The following is a 20475-nucleotide window of genomic DNA, read 5'->3' on the forward strand; positions in this document are numbered from 1 at the left end:
GCGGTAAAACCAATCCGAATTTTTCGCGGCGGCGACAAAGTCATGGAAAATATATGGTAAAGTCGTAACGGCGACGAAAAAGCCTCACAAAATACGAAAAAATTGTGGCGCCGATGAAAAAAAACGCAAAAATACCGATCATTACGAAAAACGCATTCGGACGCTTTCGGACGTTCGTGGATTAGTAAATGTGCTCCTTAGAGTGGAGGTTAGTTTTTTCTACCCTACAATACCAGGGCATTAATGTGAAGAAGAATGAAAAGATAGGGAAGTCGTAGGCAAATGTATATATGAGGAGAAGGCAGGAAAATGGAAGATATAAAAAGTAGAAAAAGAGAAAACATTAAATGAAGGAAAAGTGAAGGTGAGAAGGGAATACGATACTTGGATGAGCAGGTCTGTGGTTTCCAAACATGCAGATACTACCCAGGGGGGCCCAAGTCCCATATCCCAATGCTCTGTGTGACACTTCTCTCAGGTCAGGTTGGTACAAAGGAAACATATAAGTACATTATAGGCCTTGTGCTTACAGACAGCAGTGGGACAAGAGCACTGGCAATGATTATGTTTGGAACTCTATTTAATGAAATGAATCAAGCCCCTGACTGAAAATCACTAAGATCGTACATCAGTAATGTCCATTTGCAGAGCTAAATGTTATATCCCACAGATTGGAATGCCTGTTCCTCAGGGGACAGCCTGATACTTCTGCCTTTAATCATAAATGCAAATGGCTAAAACCTAATATAGCAGTGGCACATAGTTACCATTTTGTTCCTAAAACTTATAAAAGAGTTTATACATAATGGCATGCTGCCTAGAGCAACATTATAATTAAATTGCTTCCTACAGTCAGAAACTTAACTGGCATCTGATCAGTTCAAAGTATAATGAACGGACAAAAACTATCTCTATGGCTTCATTTTGGAGCCCAGAGAATGGCTTGCATTTTCAAATTAAAATGGACTATTAAGAATTAAGTGCAACGTTAACAAAAGGAAACTGTTAAAATGAGACAGAACACAACTGATGTTTTTCTTTGTTGTTCAACTTTTAAATATTAAAAGAGAAGGAAAGTCATTTTGGCATGTTACTGCCAATAGATTCGCCACATTAGTGCCACCCAGAGCAATATATTTATTCCGCAGAAAGCATTACCATACCTGAGTAAAGAGCCCTAGAAGCTCCCTCTGTTTGCGTAAGATTGCAGCAGCCATTTTAGCTTGGTCTTCCTCGCATCCTGCTACAGCTCCAGCCGTTGGTAGTTTAGATTACACATTCCTAAGGGGGGTGGTGAGTTTTATGAATTCTTACGGTAGGGGGGACCAGGAGAAGGGAGAGAAGAGAGAGCTGTGCAGACTCTGGCCCCGGGAATGGAGTATTTTTCTGAGAGAGGAAATCTGATACCGAAGAACATGTTCACAAAAGGGAAAACAAGAAATCCGGTGTTTCTTTTGATAGAGGACTCAGTGCAGCGTTTCTGTGAGTGCTTATGGCTGTATTTACATAGACCTTACTGATAAAGGTTTCTTAGTGTTTACTTTTCCTTCTCCTTTAAAGGAGAAGGAAAGGCTAATAAAGAGTTACTCTCAAGCTGCAGGCATACCTTCAGTTCTCTCAATAGTGCCCTTAAGTCTCCCCATATTTCTCCCGTTCAGATGATCAGAAGCCAAACAGGAAGAAAAAATGCTGAGCTGTGTAAAGAAAGTTCCCATAATGCCTTGCTCCTGCACCGAGATCCAGACCAAGTGAACATGCTCAGTTAGTAAGACTATGGGGCCGATTTACTAATCCACGAACGGATCGAAAGCACCCGAATGCGTTGTTTTCGTAATGATCGGTATTTTGCGATTTTCTCGTTGCCGTTGCGACTTTTTCGTAAATTGTCGTGACTTTTTCATAGCCATTACGACTTGCGCAAATTGTCGCAACTTTTTCGTAGCTGTCGTGAAAAAATAGGAAAGGTTTGCCCGCCGTTTACTAGCGCTCAATACGAAAAAGCCGCGACAATTCGCGCAAGTCGTAACGGCTACGAAAAAGTCACAACAATTCACGCAAGTTGTTACGATGACGAAAAAAAAGTCGCAAAATGTTCATTTTCCAATTTCCGATTTTTTCCCATTCGGGATTCGTGGATTAGTAAATCAGCCCCTAAGAGTCAGCTTCCTGCTGATTGGTTCAGATCCACATTCCTAAGGGGGGGGGAGTGAGTTCTTAGCATTCTTGAGGGAGGGGGGAGCAGGAGAGGGGAGAGAGCAGAAAGCTGCGTGTCTCTGGCACAGGAATTACAGACACAACTAATCTTTTTACAGAGGACTCAGTGCAGTGTTACTGTGAGTGCTTATGGCTGTATTTACATAGACCTTTCTGATAAAGCTTACTTAGTTTTTACCTTTCCTTCTCCTTTAAATAGATGGAAATTTCATAAGCCATTTTTGACATTGAAGTCTTCTAAATAGTGACACCTTAAATAAAATAGAAAAAGAAGATAAATACTTCCATTTTATTGTTTATTAAAAAGAAATGGTAAGAAGTCCCTTTCAGAGGTCCCATCATAGTTTTGCACTTAGGGATTTATGAAAAGTACTTGATAGTTGCCTAGAAAGGGAGGGAAATAAAGAAAGCCTTTTAGGAAAGTGTCGATCTTTGTTTTTGTTTTGAAGGAAGCACTCTTTCTTAGAAAATGGGAATGGTTCAAAGTAAACACCTGTGAGGTCATTTCTACTCTGTTGACCAATGATTTTTTTTGTTGAGTGTCCACAGCACTGGACTAAAAACATTGCTACCCTCATGTTTAGTCATTTGGGGATTTTGGGTATACCAGTTTCTATCTCATTGTGTTGCTGGGGTCCTCCTGTGGTTTTAAAACAATACAGCCACATATGGGATGACTAGTGTATATACTCGAGTATAAACCTAGTTTTTCAGCACTCAAATGTGTTGAAAAAAGTCACCCTTTGCATATATTCGAGTCGGGTGCCATTGGTCCCTCTAGACTAGCACCCTCTCTCCTTTGTGTGCAAATTAGGCCACCCACAACCAGACCCTCCAGTGCCCTGGCCTAGGCTCCCACTAGCAATACTTATTTCCCCTTACATCTCCTCTGGGACCGGGTCTGCTGCCAGTTTGCCAATGTGCAATGAGCGTGGGGTAGTACCCATATCAGTTCCTCTGCTCATTGTTCTACAGTTCTTGACATTGTTGCCTTTCTACCTCAAGCTCAACCTCTAGATTTAAAAGCTCCAATGAGATGTTTGTTTTCCTTGTTCTCAGACTCAGTTATCACATTCTGGTTTACAGTTTTGATAACCCCCAGAGGGTGGTAGTAATAATTATGAGTGGGCTTCCTGTATATAACGGTATTTACATTTTACTCCATTGTAGTGTAAGGACAGTTTATTTTCTTGCACATCTTCCTTTTTATTGCCCGCTGTTGCCCCCATGTGTTTTGACCCGGAGGGTCATCTTCATATCTGAACCAATGGCTATTTTCAACATGTCCAAGGCTCCCATATGCTCCATGCAGAGACTGCTTGACCAAGTGGTAACATTTTGAGAGACCAGGGTGTATCAGTGGGTTTCTAGTAGCTGGATGAATTAAACCCTTCATAGAGATAATACTTTGATTTGACAAGTAGCTGTTTAAGTTATAAAGGTTGTTACATGATATAAGTGAGTCTTGATTACAATCTACACCCATGTGTTTTATGCTGATCATTTTAATGACCAGAGTGGGATAATGCTATAATATCTGTGTCTGTATGGTCTACAAAACCACAGTCTGATATCTTAATTGTATCATTAACACATCATTGTATTACGTGATCAAAGAAAGCCTGTATTCTGCTGAGTGATCCAAATAAAGATATCTTCATTATTACTGCCCAAGTAACAAGCACATACGCATTACAATAGAACTAGAGTAAAGTGGCATAGCTAAAGTATCATACTGCACTCATTTCAAATGCGGATTTGCATTTCATCAGATGCCTTTTGTAATCACAGTGTCCTTTTTTCTCTATCTCAGACTCTGAACACTCAGTAATATTCTACTGGTATTGTTGAATTTTTCTACAGAACTTAATAAGACATTATACAAGCCATTAGTGGGAAGGGATGCAGCACTTTTGCAAAAGCACAGATCTGCTGACTGAATCCCGCGGCTGGTTAATGAGGCTGCATAAAATACTCACTTTTGCTTGGGCTTTCCTTGTGGCCAACTTACAAGTAAATAAAAAAAAAGACAAGGCCAAAACGACTTTGCTAACAAATGCTTATACAGAAAAACAAAACTAAACTAACTAAAACCGAAAACAATTATTTCCAGATACCACCATGTGGTCTCATAGGGGGGAATTCACAAAAAATGGTGATAGTGAGACAAAATAAAGTGGTGATAGATTTGTTGGATTTCTACCTTATTCACAAACCTCTATCTTTTCTTTCTTGAATTTGTCTTTTTAACAGAGTTTTCAGATTTTAGAATAGGAGAAAGTCCAATCGGCACTTTATCCAAACGTGAATCTTTAAGAACAATCTCTGCTGGGAAGCACAAAATCTGCTGGTGCAGAATTTCTTATATAATAACTCTTTCATTTCAGTGCAAGTGACCAAACGCCTTGTGTAAAACCAATAAGCGATATTGCAGTACAATACAATTACTCGGGGGAGATGTGGTCACTTGCACTGAAACGAAAGATTATTTTAGAAATTCTGCACCAGGAAAATGATTTTGAGCTTTCCCGCAGAGCTTGTTCTTAAAGTTTTCAGATTTGGTCTTTTAGATGACATTTGACCATCAAATTTTTATGAATTTGGCTTTAGCTCTTATTAAATCTGTCGGTGTGCCATCAAACCCAGCCCCACACCTACATGAGACTTGTAATAATGGTTTTGCCAACAGGATTTTGCATTTCATTTGCCATTTGTCATTTCCTGAAGGGAAATTTGAATTTGCCTAGGAAAACTATACATAATTTTTTTCAGGACAAGCTGGGCTTTGCATTTTGTATCTAAATTTATATGTAATTCCACTTCTGTTACAAGATTAAGGGGTCTAAATACCTACTTCATGGGAAGAAGTAAATCAACACCAACATACCCGATGAAAAGGGGCTCAACAAAACCAGGACCCACCAGATTTTCCCCAGTGCCCTGTTGGGCTAGTCCAACTTTGAATTCCCAGTACTCCAGTACTCTGCTATTATTCATTATTACTCATTATTATCCTTCTTAAAGCCTGGGACCCAAAACTGCACTCTACCCTCAAGCTGAGACCTTACAAGGGATTGCTAAAGAGTCAAAATTCTGTTTTCATCCCTCACTCTAATGCTTTTTTGTGCATAACACTTCTTGGAGTTGCACAATTTGTTATCCACAAAAATCCCTAGATCCTTCTCATTTATGAAGGTCCCCAACATTTATGGGCACATTTACTTATCCACAAACACTCCGACCATTCACTCGATCAGTCCAATCATATTTTCCGCGACTTTTTCGTACCTTGCGTGACTTTTTCGACACTTGCACGACTTTTTTGTATTTTTAGCGCGAAAAAATTGGATCGGTTTTGCTGCTGTTTACAATCGTTCGGTATCAAAATTTCGTGACTTTTGGATCGCCAATACGATATTATCGCATTTTCGTGATATTTGCGATCTTCAGAAATTTTCATTTCCAATCCGAATTTTTCCCATTCGGGATTCGAACTCGTGTTTTGATAAATCTGCCCCTTAGTGTATAACTACATTTATGTAATGTCTACCAAAGTGTGTAACTTTGCATTTATGAACATTGAACAGTAAATTTGCTTCCATTTAATATATTGCAGAGATTCTCTTATACTGACAATGTAGGCACGTCTAAAATTTAATTACTAATTACTCCCTTATATAGCTGTCTCTGCAACATAATCTCAAAGGAGACCATGTTATGATCACTGTTAAATTCTGTACTATTAGTTATTATAGAGCCAACAGAGCATGTCTCCGAGTAGGTTGCTGAACCACCTGAAATAAAAAGTTGCAAACTTGTTAGCTTTTCTTGACTTGGCCACCCCATTACTGCAGTTAATGTATGGATCAAAGTCACCCATAATAACAACCCGACCTTTATAAAATTAGCAGTGCTTTATTTGCCTCACTTATACTGGTCAGTTTGTAGCATGCACCAGTGATAATTTTCTTAGCAGCCTCAGGTCTGGCTAAAATGCAGTATAAAGAAAAAGTAATGATGGGAAAAACATATGTAGAAGTAAAAATTTGAAGACCGTAACAAAATGATTTACAACCCAGCTCCTGGTAGCTGCCGACACACTTTATCTAGGAGGTCTTTAATGAGGGAGTCTGAACTTTGCTCATTTATATTTTGCAGTGTAAGAACTTTGGTGCTCTTTCACAGTTTGGGGATCAGAAATGAGGTCATAAGGCTTGAATTTGATTTATTACTTTTCACCATATTGTTTAATTCTGTTTTCTTTCATTGACTTGTTAGTTTTCATGTTTAGCAGTCTCCACACTGTCTATATTTATGAAAGAACAGTTTAGAACAATTCCTTGATAATAAGGAGGCGTAATACCTCTTGGGTGACTTGTTATTAGCGCTTAAGAACGGCTTCATTGTACTTTGTATGTATATTTCAAAATGTTTTGTTTATTTTAAATTAAATGTAGTTAGCACTACTTTCTGGAATAATAGGGAGAATGTGCAATGACTTTGTAGACTAAAAAAAGGTCAAATCTCAGGACGTGTGGCACATACACAATGTGCAGAAAAAGAGCCCCTCAATTATTCAGCATAATGCTCAGCATCCTTCTCAGGCTGCCATAGCTCTTCTTTGTGTTCAACAGGAATAATCCTACAACATATTTAGTCTCTTCATATTCTTAGTCCAGGTTGGGGGAGTCAGATCACCATCACCTCTCTTGGTGCACTTAACTTGTATCTTAAACTAAGGTGTAAGTTGATCTATACTTCTCTTAGTAAAGGGAAGTATAGAATGAACTAAAACTCCAGGATATGTTTAAGTTTTATTTTCTACATTTTCTTGGGGTTAAGCTTGAAAGGTTTGGGAAACTGCTAAAAATTCACGAAAATGGTGAAACTGCAGCGTTTCTGACATGACCCCCACTTTTTGCACCCGCGCAAGTTTTTTCTCATTCCATATGCATGCAAGTCAATGGCCATTTTTTCTTGGCAAATCTTTTGTTGCAGCAAATTTTTCCTGTAGTTTTGTGAAAAAATTTGCCAATGCCGAAATGCGGAATTTCGCAGCAAATCCATGCCTGACAAAAAAATTTACTCATCACTAGTAGGGTGGCTTTTTAGCAAGTGAGGAAATACAAGGTTATGGGTGATAGCTCATAGCACAATTTGATTTAGGTCCAATTGCGATCTTGGAGTCAGGAAGGACATTTTTCCCCTCTGTGCCGAACTGGAGAGGCTTCAGAAGGGTTTTCTGCCTTCCTCTCGATGAACTAGAAGTTTAGTAGGTTTCATAGACGTTTGAACTCAATGGACGTGTGTCTTTTTTTAACCTAACGTACTTACTATGTAATACATTTGCAATGGCCCCGATATCTATCTATCTATCATCTATACACACACACATAATGTTCATGTATATATGTTTGTTAAATACATAAATACATTTAATTTGTATGGAATTCATTTTCATCTCTAACTAAAGCCGTAGGTGATATACAATTCTAATGCCTGTGCCTGTCCAGCTATCTGTCAAAGCTCTAATTATGACAAGAAACTCTGCACAATAATAAGTAAGTCATATCTGTCATGTTATTAGCCTCACTGATGGTCCATCTCTTGACAGTTGTTCATGTCGGGTGTCTTCTGCAAAAATTAAACATTCCAAATAACCTTTTGCATCATGTCAAAAAGTAGAGAACAGTGAGAGCTACATCTCTAGGGATTTTGAGTTTCTAAAAAAAAATGTATGAAACCCAACCCAGTCCTACAAAACTGCAGAAATCATTCACAAAGTGGCAAACACCATATCAAGCTTTTTGTACAGGGTGGATGCACCATGATGAACGTATGTATATTATACAGGATGTTATATATATTTTATAGCTTGTAACAAGATTCATTTTTGATTTCAAATACATTTTCTGTCCTGTCAAATAACCACATAATCACTATGGAAACTGTTCAGTTTTAATCAGTGTACTCAGTCTGCCTGTGAACTTCTGAATATTCAAAATATTACAACATTTGATTACTTTACATATTACTATTTCAAATTATTTCCTCTCCTACGGAAAGCATGGAAATGAAATTGAAAAAATAAAAAGCATATGCGCTAGGGTTCTTTGTATGGAGAAGGTATAAGGGGTTATTTACTGAGACACTGGATAGAAGTTTAAGGGCCCTATGGGACATAAATGCATGACCCTTCTTGCTCATTTATAGATCACTTGAATGCAGGTCCTTTCTGTAGTATCTGAGCTCCAAGCTGCCCCAACCACTTGTCATCTTGTTTTATTATTTGATAAGGTGCCTGGTGCGTTGCCCCAGTGGGGTATATTTTATATGGGTAACACAGGTACTGCACCTATGTTTATGTAGCTGAGCCCTAAGGGTGAGCCAGGTTCTATATCCTATAGCAGTGATCCCCAAACAGTGGCTCGGGGGCAACATGTTGCTCCCCAACCCCTTGGATGTTGCTCTCAGTGCCCCCAAACCAGGTAGTTATTTTTGAATTCCTGACTTGGGGGCAAGTTTTGGTTGAATAAAAACAAGATTTCCTACCAAATAAAGCCCCTGTAAGCTGATAGTGTGCATAGAGGCCCCTAATAGCCAATCTTAGCCCTTATTTGGCAACTCCATGAACTTTTATGGTGCTTGTGTTGCTCCCCAAGTCTTTTTACATTTGACTGTGGCTCACGAGTAAGAAAGGTTGGGGACCCCTGACCTATAGAAACAGCAAGGGAAGATGGAATCACTTTTGTTACATTTGCTTAATCATGCTTAGTGACTTACTGTATATGTGTATGGCAGTGCACTGTCCCTTATCTAAGGTTGCATCAGTGCAGTAGCCCATAGAAACTGATCACACACCAACTCACCAGAACAATTAATTGGTTGCTAAAATGTACTGCTATTTTAGGCCACAGGCAGAGAGTATTGCTAATTATTTTCCTTTAGGGATAAACTTATCCAGTTTAAATGGGTTCTACCTTACACCCATACAAATAAGGTCTATGGGGTGTAATCAATGGGCAACATGCCATAGACGTGGGACAGAAGGGGCAGACTTTCTGAACATGACCGTGCCCACTGGTGGATCCGTTGTAGTCAGTGGTCATGACTCTCCTAGCAGACACATTTCCTAAATGCTGGGGGCTCTAGTTAAACTGATATCCTCAAACCATGCAAGAGAACATAGAACATAGTTGTATCATGGTAATAAAATGTTTGCATTGATGTAGATGGGACCCAAGCACCGCATAATACAAACTGGGTAACATTGGTAATTCATACTCTGATTATGCTGTCCCTACAAGATACATGTTTCCTCTGATAAAATGTGAAGCGCATGGTGAAAACAGGACTGGGAGGTCAAGGGTTCTTCATACAACCTTCATATATAAGGCTGAATATCGCCTCTCGTTAAGACTTATTGGTCTTGCTTTAACAGCTCCCAGAAATTTGCTTACCGCCACCTCAAATTTGTATTAGGAGTTGAAATTCATATTAACTTTTTCTTTATATGGCCATGGTACCCTCTTTCTAATCTATATTTAACAACAGGGGTACATTGGGTTTTTTTTTCGATGCGCAAGTTTCGGTGAGTCATGTGACACAAAATACATCACTGAGCACCAATTATAGTGGATGACATCACTTACAGGGTATTCATGGCTAAAAATTATGTATTACAGGTATCGGACCCCTTATCCAGAAACCCATTATCCAGAAAGTTCCGAATTACGGAAAGGCCATCTCCCATAGACTCCATTTTAATCAAAGAATTCACATTTTTGAAAATGATTCCCTTTTTCTGTGTAATAATAAAACAGTACCTGTATTTGATCCCAACTAAGATACAATTTATCCTTATTGGAGCCAAAACAATCCTATTGGGTTTATTTAATATTTAAATTATTTTTTTAATAGACTTAAGGTAGGAGATTCGAATTACTGAAAGACCCCTTATCCAGAAAACCCCAGGTCCTGAACATTCTGGATAATAGGTCCCATACCTGTATAACTGGATATACTACACTTTAAGCTGTAAGCACAGGTGGTCTTCAAATATACATTCTGTGAAGGTCTGAAGGTTTCAATTGAATATTTTTCAGTTAATTGCTTGATTTATTTATTTTTTTATATGATATTTTAATATTGAAAAGTTTTTTTTCACATGGGCAAGTACTTGAGTCTCATACATGGGAAAATATACTGTATATTATTTACTTTGTTTATCTTACAAGGGACATGATTTATTTATACCTTCAATAACATAATAGTATCATGTAACACTTCAAATAAAAATACAGAATCAACCAAAATGAATTCTACATTGTTAATATAACTTAAATAAGGATTACACAAGTACCCATACCCCAGTGAGGTCTATTATGATGTAGTTAACATGGCGGATTAGTCTCTGATGTACTTTAGGACCATCACACAGGGAAAGAGCTATGTACCGTTGTCATCATGTTCAGTGAAGTAACCTGTTATCTGCGCCCTGAGATGCTGTAAAAAGGATCACTGGCACAGCAACCAGGAGAAATGCAATCAAAGAAACCATTATAGTTTCTTAACGTGAAGCTTTTATAGTCTTAAAGTACAGTAGGGGATCCATTTAGAAGTGGGTATGAAGTTTCAGACAGAAATTGCTCCAACTCCTGCTAACTTGCTAACTAGGCCGGATTCAGTCAAACCTACAGACAATCTGGAAGAAGCTAAGAGGTGCCTGTGGTTTTAGTCTGAAATATCAAATATATTCTTCTCCAAGGGAAATGGGTTAAAATAAAAGTCAGATTGACATATTATCTTCTACCTGGGGTTTTTGTCTCAATTGGAAGCTTTTGACCTGACTTTCCAAAAACAAAAAAATAAGGTAACATAAAAGCTTTCATCGGAGTCATAAGAGACTATTTCTTACATGTCTTGTTATGTAAAGCCCAAAAGTCCAAATAAATAAGCTGAATATAATGCATTTTTACTAACATTACAGAGGAAAAAATAAATATACAAACAGGCAGAGTATTTACACATTATTCAAGTAACTATAGATGAGAAAAAATGTCATAGCATAAAACTTATCTCATAATAGAGAGAGAATATATTGCATTAAGTCATAAAGATTTACTCTATGGGCAGGCACTTGGGCTCCATTGGACTCCAGTTTAACAAAATAATTGAGATTTTTTAAATATGTTTCCTTTTTCTCTGTAATAATAAAACAGTACCTTGTACATGATCCCAACTAAGATATAATTACCCCTTATTGGGGGCAGAACAGCCCTATTGGGTTTATTTAATGGTTAAATTATTCCCTTTTCTCTGTAATAATAAAACTGTACCTGTACTTGATCCCAACTAAGATATAATTACCCCTTATTGGGGGCAGAACAGCCCTATTGGGTTTATTTAATGGTTAAAGTATTCCCTTTTCTCTGTAATAATAAAACAGTACCTGTACTTGATCCCAACTAAGATATAATTACCCCTTATTGGGGGCAGAACAGCCCTATTGGGTTTATTTAATGGTTAAAGTATTCCCTTTTCTCTGTAATAATAAAACAGTACCTGTACTTGATCCCAACTAAGATATAATTACCCCTTATTGGGGGCAGAACAGCCCTATTGGGTTTATTTCATGGTTAAATGATTCCCTTTTCTCTGTAATAATAAAACAGTACCTGTACTTGATCCCAACTAAGATATAATTACCCCTTATTGGGGGCAGAACAGCCCTATTGGGTTTATTTCATGGTTAAATGATTCCCTTTTTCTCTGTAATAATAAAACAGTACCTTGTACTTGATACCAACTAAGATAATAATTAAGGATTAATAATAATTAATCCTTATTGGACAATCCTGTTGAGTTTATTAAATATTTATATGATTTTTGTAGTAGACTTAAGGTATGGAGATCCAAATTATGGAAAGATCCCTTATATGAAAACCCCCAGATTCTGAGCATTTGGATGACAGGTTGCATACCTGTATATGTACTGCACATTCTTATTTCATATTTATTAGTTCTTGAATAATGGAGAACTAATACTTTTTATTCTTGGTGTATATGGTCCCATGCCTATTTGCATGTTTATTATTTCAGTTTGTTTGTGAGATTGACACCAAGGCAGTATGGGACGGTTTTTACTTTGCATTGGCTTTACCATTAGAGATAATCTTAGAATCTGAGAGAGGCAAAAAAAACTATAATTTGTGTGATGGCTTTGTTAAGTTCCAGAGTTTGCATTGTTTCCATTTGTGTTTCTTGCCCTTGAGTATTTCTGTTTTTTTTAATTCTTTATACTTTTTAAAAATTCTTTATTCCATGATGAGTATTTAATCTTGCCACTTTTTACATATTTTTAGAAGCAAGGAGATCTAGCTGTAGTGGAGATGAGAGTGATCCTAATTCTACACTATGATAAATGTCAGTTGAATTTAGGGATGAAGATAGTGGCCTAGCAGTCCCTTGCACTGATAAAAATCTAGCCTGGAAATGTGGAACAGGAATACATAACAGTGGAAAGAGTCTAGCAGAAGCACAGTGTAAGGCAGTGATCCCCAACCAGTGGCTCAGGAGCAACATATTACTCACCAACCCCTTGGATGTTGCTTCCAGTGGGCTCAAAGCAGGTGCTTAGTTTTGATTTCCTGGTTTTTGGGCCAGTTTTGGTTGCATAAAAACCAGGTGTACTGACAAACAGCCTCCTGTAGGCTGCCAGCCCACATAGAGTCTAACAATAGCCAATCATAGCTCTTATTTGGCATCTCTGGAACTTTTTTTCATGCTTGTGTTGCTCACCAACACTTTTTTCACTTGAATGTTGCTCACAGGTATACCTTTGGCGTAAGGAGTTCAGATAGGAGAGAGGACTGATAGATCCAGGTGGAGACAGGCAGCAAGGGGACCTCTGGTGTAAGGGGTTCAGATTGGAAAGAGGACTGATAGATCCAGGTGGAGACAGGCAGCAAGGGGACCTCTGGTGTAAGGGGTTCAGATTGGAGAGAGGACTGATAGATCCAGGTGGAGACAGGCAGCAAGGGGACCTCTGGTGTAAGGGGTTCAGATAGGAAAGAGGACTGATAGATCCAGGTGGAGACAGGCAGCAAGGAGCCCTCTGGTGTAAGGGGTTCAGATAGGAAAGAGGACTGATAGATCCAGGTGGAGACAGACAGCAAGGAGCCCTCTGGTGTAAGGGGTTCAGATTGGAGAGAGGACTGATAGATCCAGGTGGAGACAGGCAGCAAGGAGCCCTCTGGTGTAAGGGGTTCAGATAGGAGAGAGGACTGATAGATCCAGGTGGAGACAGGCAGCAAGAGGACCTCTGGTGTAAGGGGTTCAGATAGGAAAGAGGACTGATAGATCCAGGTGGAGACAGGCAGCAAGGGGACCTCTGGTGTAAGGGGTTCAGATAGGAAAGAGGACTGATAGATCCAGGTGGAGACAGACAGCAAGGGGACCTCTGGTGTAAGGGGTTCAGATAGGAAAGAGGACTGATAGATCCAGATGGAGACAGGCAGCAAGGGGACCTTTGGTGTAAGGGGTTCAGATAGGAAAGAGGACTGATAGATCCAGGTGGAGACAGGCAGCAAGGGGACCTCTGGTGTAAGGGGTTCAGATAGGAAAGAGGACTGATAGATCCAGGTGGAGACAGGCAGCAAGGGGACCTCTGGTGTAAGGGGTTCAGATAGGAAAGAGGACTGATAGATCCAGGTGGAGACAGGCAGCAAGGAGCCCTCTGGTGTAAGGGGTTCAGATAGGAAAGAGGACTGATAGATCCAGGTGGAGACAGGCAGCAAGGAGCCCTCTGGTGTAAGGGGTTCAGATAGGAAAGAGGACTGATAGATCCAGGTGGAGACAGGCAGCAAGGGGACCTCTGGTGTAAGGGGTTCAGATAGGAAAGAGGACTGATAGATCCAGGTGGAGACAGGCAGCAAGGGGACCTCTGGTGTAAGGGGTTCAGATAGGAAAGAGGACTGATAGATCCAGGTGGAGACAGGCAGCAAGGGGACCACTGGTGTAAGGGGTTCAGATAGGAAAGAGGACTGATAGATCCAGGTGGAGACAGGCAGCAAGGAGCCCTCTGGTGTAAGGGGTTCAGATAGGAAAGAGGACTGATAGATCCAGGTGGAGACAGGCAGCAAGGGGACCACTGGTGTAAGGGGTTCAGATAGGAAAGAGGACTGATAGATCCAGGTGGAGACAGGCAGCAAGGGGACCTTTGGTGTAAGGGGTTCAGATAGGAAAGAGGACTGATAGATCCAGGTGGAGACAGGCAGCAAGGGGACCACTGGTGTAAGGGGTTCAGATAGGAAAGAGGACTGATAGATCCAGGTGGAGACAGGCAGCAAGGAGCCCTCTGGTGTAAGGGGTTCAGATAGGAAAGAGGACTGATAGATCCAGGTGGAGACAGGCAGCAAGGGGACCTCTGGTGTAAGGGGTTCAGATAGGAAAGAGGACTGATAGATCCAGGTGGAGACAGGCAGCAAGGAGCCCTCTGGTGTAAGGGGTTCAGATAGGAAAGAGGACTGATAGATCCAGGTGGAGACAGGCAGCAAGGAGCCCTCTGGTGTAAGGGGTTCAGATAGGAGAGAGGACTGATAGATCCAGGTGGAGACAGGCAGCAAGGGGACCTCTGGTGTAAGGGGTTCAGATAGGAGAGAGGACTGATAGATCCAGGTGGAGACAGGCAGCAAGGGGCCCTCTGGTGTAAGGGGTTCAGATAGGAGAGAGGACTGATAGATCCAGGTGGAGACAGGCAGCAAGGGGACCACTGGTGTAAGGGGTTCAGATAGGAAAGAGGACTGATAGATCCAGGTGGAGACAGGCAGCAAGGAGCCCTCTGGTGTAAGGGGTTCAGATAGGAGAGAGGACTGATAGATCCAGGTGGAGACAGGCAGCAAGGGGACCTCTGGTGTAAGGGGTTCAGATAGGAGAGAGGACTGATAGATCCAAGTGGAGGCAGGCAGCAAGGTTTACAGGTAAATAAGCAGGCAAAGGTTTAGGCAGGCAGCATTCAGCAAAGTCAGTAGGCCAGGTCACAACAGGAGGTGTCAGGATTTTTTTTTAATCAATAATTTAATTAATGTGACCATCAAATGTTACATAATTAAATAGTTCTTGTCCTTTAAATTCACCATTTTAATGTACCCTATGGCACCTATGCCCCCTCAAAAAAGCAAAGCAGCCGCCATAGCTGTGACCATGCTAGCAGTATGGCAAACATCACGCTGTAAAAAAAAACAGTTTAAACATATTTGTCAGGAAGTATGGTTTATTTATTACAAAATGCTAGGATCCTGGTGGAAAATAAGTGTATCATTATTCAAGAGCTTTATTGATTGCTGGACATACACCAGCGAGGGAGAACACACCATCAAACAAAAACACTTTCCACCAGAGACGCAGCTCTTCAATGTTTTCCAAAGTATAAAGCCTCAAACAGTCGCTATCGGTACGACATAAATAAAATATTCCTCAACTGGGAAATGGGATGTATGCAAACATCAAACGATGTCTCTTTAGCGAGAAAGCCAAGCTTGTTTTATTTCAGCTGTCCTTTTAAAGTTCCAGCTTCAAAATAAATGGCAGAAAGGGCTCTAAAAGTACAGATCTGATGTACTACGATGGCGCTCATTTGCTTTACGGAAACCAGCGGCATGTCAGGCGTGCTTGTTCCATAACGAATAACAACTGGGCATAATGTGAAGATTCAACTGACTTTCTGGTGCAGAGTTATACCTTATGGTGAAGTTTATTCTTCCCTTTCAGTTCAAAATGTCTGAACTGTCCTTTTCTTTTGTCATCATCACAGGAACAGAATGGTGAAACCTATAATAAGTTTAAAAGTATAAAAATCCAGAAAGTTCCAAATTACGGAAAGGCCATCTCCCATAGAGCCCATTATAAGCAAATAATTCTAATTTTTTAAAATAATTTCCTTTTTCTCTTGGGTTTCTATTGGGTTTATTTCATGTTTAAATATCCCCTCTTTCTCTGTAATAATAAAACAGTACCTGTACTTGATCCCAACGAAGATATAATTACCCCTTATTGGGGGCAGAACAGCCCTATTGGGTTTATTTAATGGTTAAATGATTCCCTTTTCTCTGTAATAATAAAACAGTACCTGTACTTGATCCCAACTAAGATATAATTACCCCTTATTGGGGGCAGAACAGCCCTATTGGGTTTATTTAATGGTTAAATGATTCCCTTTCTCTGTAATAATAAAACAGTACCTGTACTTGATCCCAACTAAGATATAATTACCCCTTATTGGGGGCAGAACAGCCCTATTGGGTTTATTTAATGGTTAAATGATTCCCTTTTCTCTGTAATAATAAAACAGTACCTGTACTTGATCCCAACTAAGATATAATTAATCCTTATTGGGGGCAGAACAGCCCTATTGGGTTTATTTAATGGTTAAATGATTCCCTTTTCTCTGTAATAATAAAACAGTACAGTTTATCTGTAATAATAAAACAGTACTTAAGGTATGGTGATCCAAATTATGGAAAGACCCCTTATGCGGAATACACTTGGTCCCGAGCATTCTGGATAACAGGTCCTATACCTGTAATAATAAAACAGTACCTTGTACAAACTTTTTTCAGTTCAATCCCTGCTTGAATGTCCAGCCTTCATCCAAAGCCCCTTTGAAGGTCCAGCCATTGGACAGCACCCTCTTTTGAAGCTCCAGCCTTTTGTCAAGAACCCCATGAATTTCATTTAAAATTAAATCAGTCATTTAGTAGTTAGTTTGAAGAATAGCTAAGACAGAAAATATTTAATCATCCCTAATTTCATCCTAACTGAACTTTAACCTGGACTTTTAGATGTATATAGGAGAGGAAATGGCTTTACTTCCCAAATCTCATCTGCTCTGAGACCCAGAGTTTGGGAATTACTGCTCTAGCAGGTTACCTGTACTATAGTAATTCCTCTTAATATAAACACCAATGCTTCTGTCTATAGTGTGTGGGCATGTGGGTAAACTTCTAATATGTACTCTAACCTATAGATCAGTGGTCCCCAACCAGTGGCTCGTGAGCAACATGTTGCTCTCCAACCCTTTGGATGTTGCTCCCAGTGGCCTCAAAGCAAGTGCTTATTTTTGAATTCTTGGCTTGGGGGCAAGTTTTGGAGGCATAAAACCAGGTGTACTGCCAAACAGAGTCTCCTTTAGGCTGGCAGTCCACATAGGGGCTGCCAAATAGCCAATAACAGTTCTTATTTGGCACCCCCAGGTACATGTTTCATGCTCGTGTTGCTCCCCAAATGTTTTTACACCTAAATGTGGCTCACAGGTAAAAAAGGTTGGGGATCCCGGCTATAGATAAATGAACCAATTCAACTTGATTCAAATATGGCTTCATCAGACTCGTTGTGGGGTTTCATATATTTTTGAATAATGTGGAGTTGGAAATAGTCTTCTGCCTGAAGGTTTGCTCATTGAGTGCCTGCTCTTCAAAAAACGGTGATATCCGCTCCCCTAGCTGAAGGCTCAGGTCGGGCCCCTGAGACACTGCTTCTCTGTGGCATTGACATTTTATCAAGCTGAATGAGAAATCATTCTAGGGGGGCATTTATCAACATTATGATTTTCATGGTTTTTAAGTTTTTTGAAACAACTCATTTCCACAAAGCCCACAAATGTCTAGTCGTTTATTAAAAGGTCTGAATTGATAAAGCACTAATGAAAAAAGACATGGGAGAAAACAAGAAAAACACAACTTGAAAAAAACCTGAAAACCTCTAAAATCACGAAGCAAAGAAAGATCTTCATGATAATGAGAATTATCAATGAGTGAATTTTTTTGCCAGACATGGATTCGTGGTAAATTTCCACGTTTCGCCACTGGCTGATTTATTCGCAAAACGCCCAAAAAATGTTGCCATGTGTCGCGCCAGGTCACAAAATAAAGTCTTGCACGTCAAAAAAAATAGTTGCACGTGTCAAAAAATTTGCATGATAGCCGCGGTTTATGAATTTTTTCACAGTTTTGCACATTTTTCGTCGAAACGAGACAGATTCGCTCATCATTAATGAGAATAACCTGGTTACTTAATAGTATTTTGTACCACAAAGTGTCTACACAAAAGGCTTAAGAGACAACAAGGCATTTTAGGGCTTGATAACAATTATAAATGTCTGTTCTACTCAATAAAAGGGTAAAACTTTGTTTATTTCAATCCATTCGAAACATTAACAGCCCCATGCGGATAGCCTCATTTAGCACTTGAGCCCTAATGACCATGAAGATATAAATACTCTAACATTTCATGCTGATTTTGCCTTCAGTAATTCTCACATTTATTAAGAACCTCAGCACTGACTGCAGTGAAAATATCAAGTTTATTTGCTGACTCAGACATAGAGATGTAGCGAACTGTTCGCCGGCGAACAAATTTGCGCGAACATCGGGTGTTCGCGAACGTGTATGTTCGCGAACTTTCAGCGTATGTTCGCAGTTTGGGTTCGCGCCGCGATTTCCGCCGCGTTTTTTTTCGTCACAAAAGTATTGTACAATACGCCGCACAAGTCACACATGGCGTTTTTCCGCAAATCCCGTTTTCATGGTGTTTAGCACGACATAGCAAAAAAGCCGCGTATTTTCGCTAGAATAGCTTGCGTTTTTTGCGCAACTCTGTGCCAACAAAGTATTTTTCAGAGAAGTTTTTGCCCTTGATCCCCCTCCTGCATGCCCCTGTCCAGGTCGTGGCACCCTTTAAACAACTTTAAAATCAGTTTTCTGGCCAGAAATGGCTTTTCTAGTTTTTAAAGTTCGCTTTCCCATTGAAGTCTAAGGGGTTCGCAAAGTTCGCGAATATTCGCGGGTTTTGGCGTAAGTTCGCGAACATGTTCGCAAACTTTTTTTTTAGGTTCGCTACATCCCTACTCAGACATGGCAAAATCCCATGGTTTCCTTTGGTGGGATGTCAAATTTCTTTTGAGCAAAATAAGATACATTATTAGGAACGGGGAAACTTTTTCACCTGGTTCAGATTTGTTTTGCCAGATTTTTGGTCAAATCAGTTCTAGAATTTTACTATGTGCTCTGTTTCACCAAATACATAATTGAATAAATAAAATGTCTGCACCAATATCAACTCACCAATCACTTCCCAGCACCACAGTTGACTGCAATTTCCTGGCATTAGAACTGACTGTTTCAAGATCAGCACAGTCAGCATCTGAGTTTTGTTACCGTTTACCAGTTGGAGGAGCAGGAAGACTGTGCTAAACCCCGTAACAAAACACCTTGACCAAAATGTAATTTCACATTCCCATTCACTCAAAAGCATTTTCACATTTTTTCTGCAGTTTTGTGAAATTTGCAACGAAACAAAGTCTTTGAAATACAGGCATGGGATCCCTTATCCGGAAACCCATTATCCAGAAAGCTCCGAATTACGGAAAGGCCATCTCCCATAGACTCCATTTTAATCAAATAATTCAGATTTTTAAATCTGATTTCCTTTTTCTCTGTAATAATAAAACAGTACCTTGTAATTGATCCCAACTACGGTATGGAGATCCAAATTACGGAAAGACCCCTTATCTGGAACACCTTTGGTCCTGAGCATTCTGGATAAAGGGTCCTATACCTGTACTATTGAAATAATGACATTGAATTGAATGGCATATAACTACATTTCCATTATTTCTCTTGACTTATTATGAAGGATATTTCCAACACTGACAGAAGCCAGCAAAGTGCGCCAAAGGATAAAACACTAGTCATTTGACTCCCTAAGGCTAATGTAGCACAAATTAGATGACATTCCATCTAAATTAACACCAGAGGGGAGACAACCAAGCGTGACCTTCTTCTAATGAAGGTTTGGTGTAATGGCTTGGCTGCAGATTGTTCTGCCATACACTCTTGTTCATCTCTGGATGTCTCTTTGTCCCATTTTGGCTTATTAAATGATTACATGAGAAAAAAGACAAGTTGACATGCACCCAACCTTACCCAAGGGCAGATTTATCAGTGATTGAGATTTCTCTTTTGTTTGATCTTGTCTAGAAGCACTTCTCCCACAGATTAAGATTTTTTTCTATATTTATAAACAGTAGGAATTTTGGGAACTAATTTCAAAGAGCTCCAAGAAAATCCCATCATGGGTTTCATGGGTTTATCCTATAGGCTAAAGCTCACCCATTGGGTTTTAAAGCAAAAGCCAAGATAACAGCTGATCAGATTCCCAACCACAGACAGGTTTCACCTTTCTTGAGGCTCATCAGTGTAGTGC

The sequence above is a fragment of the Xenopus tropicalis genome, chromosome 7 (genome assembly GCF_000004195.4).
Source record: "Xenopus tropicalis strain Nigerian chromosome 7, UCB_Xtro_10.0, whole genome shotgun sequence".
NCBI classification, from domain to species: Eukaryota; Metazoa; Chordata; class Amphibia; order Anura; family Pipidae; genus Xenopus; species Xenopus tropicalis.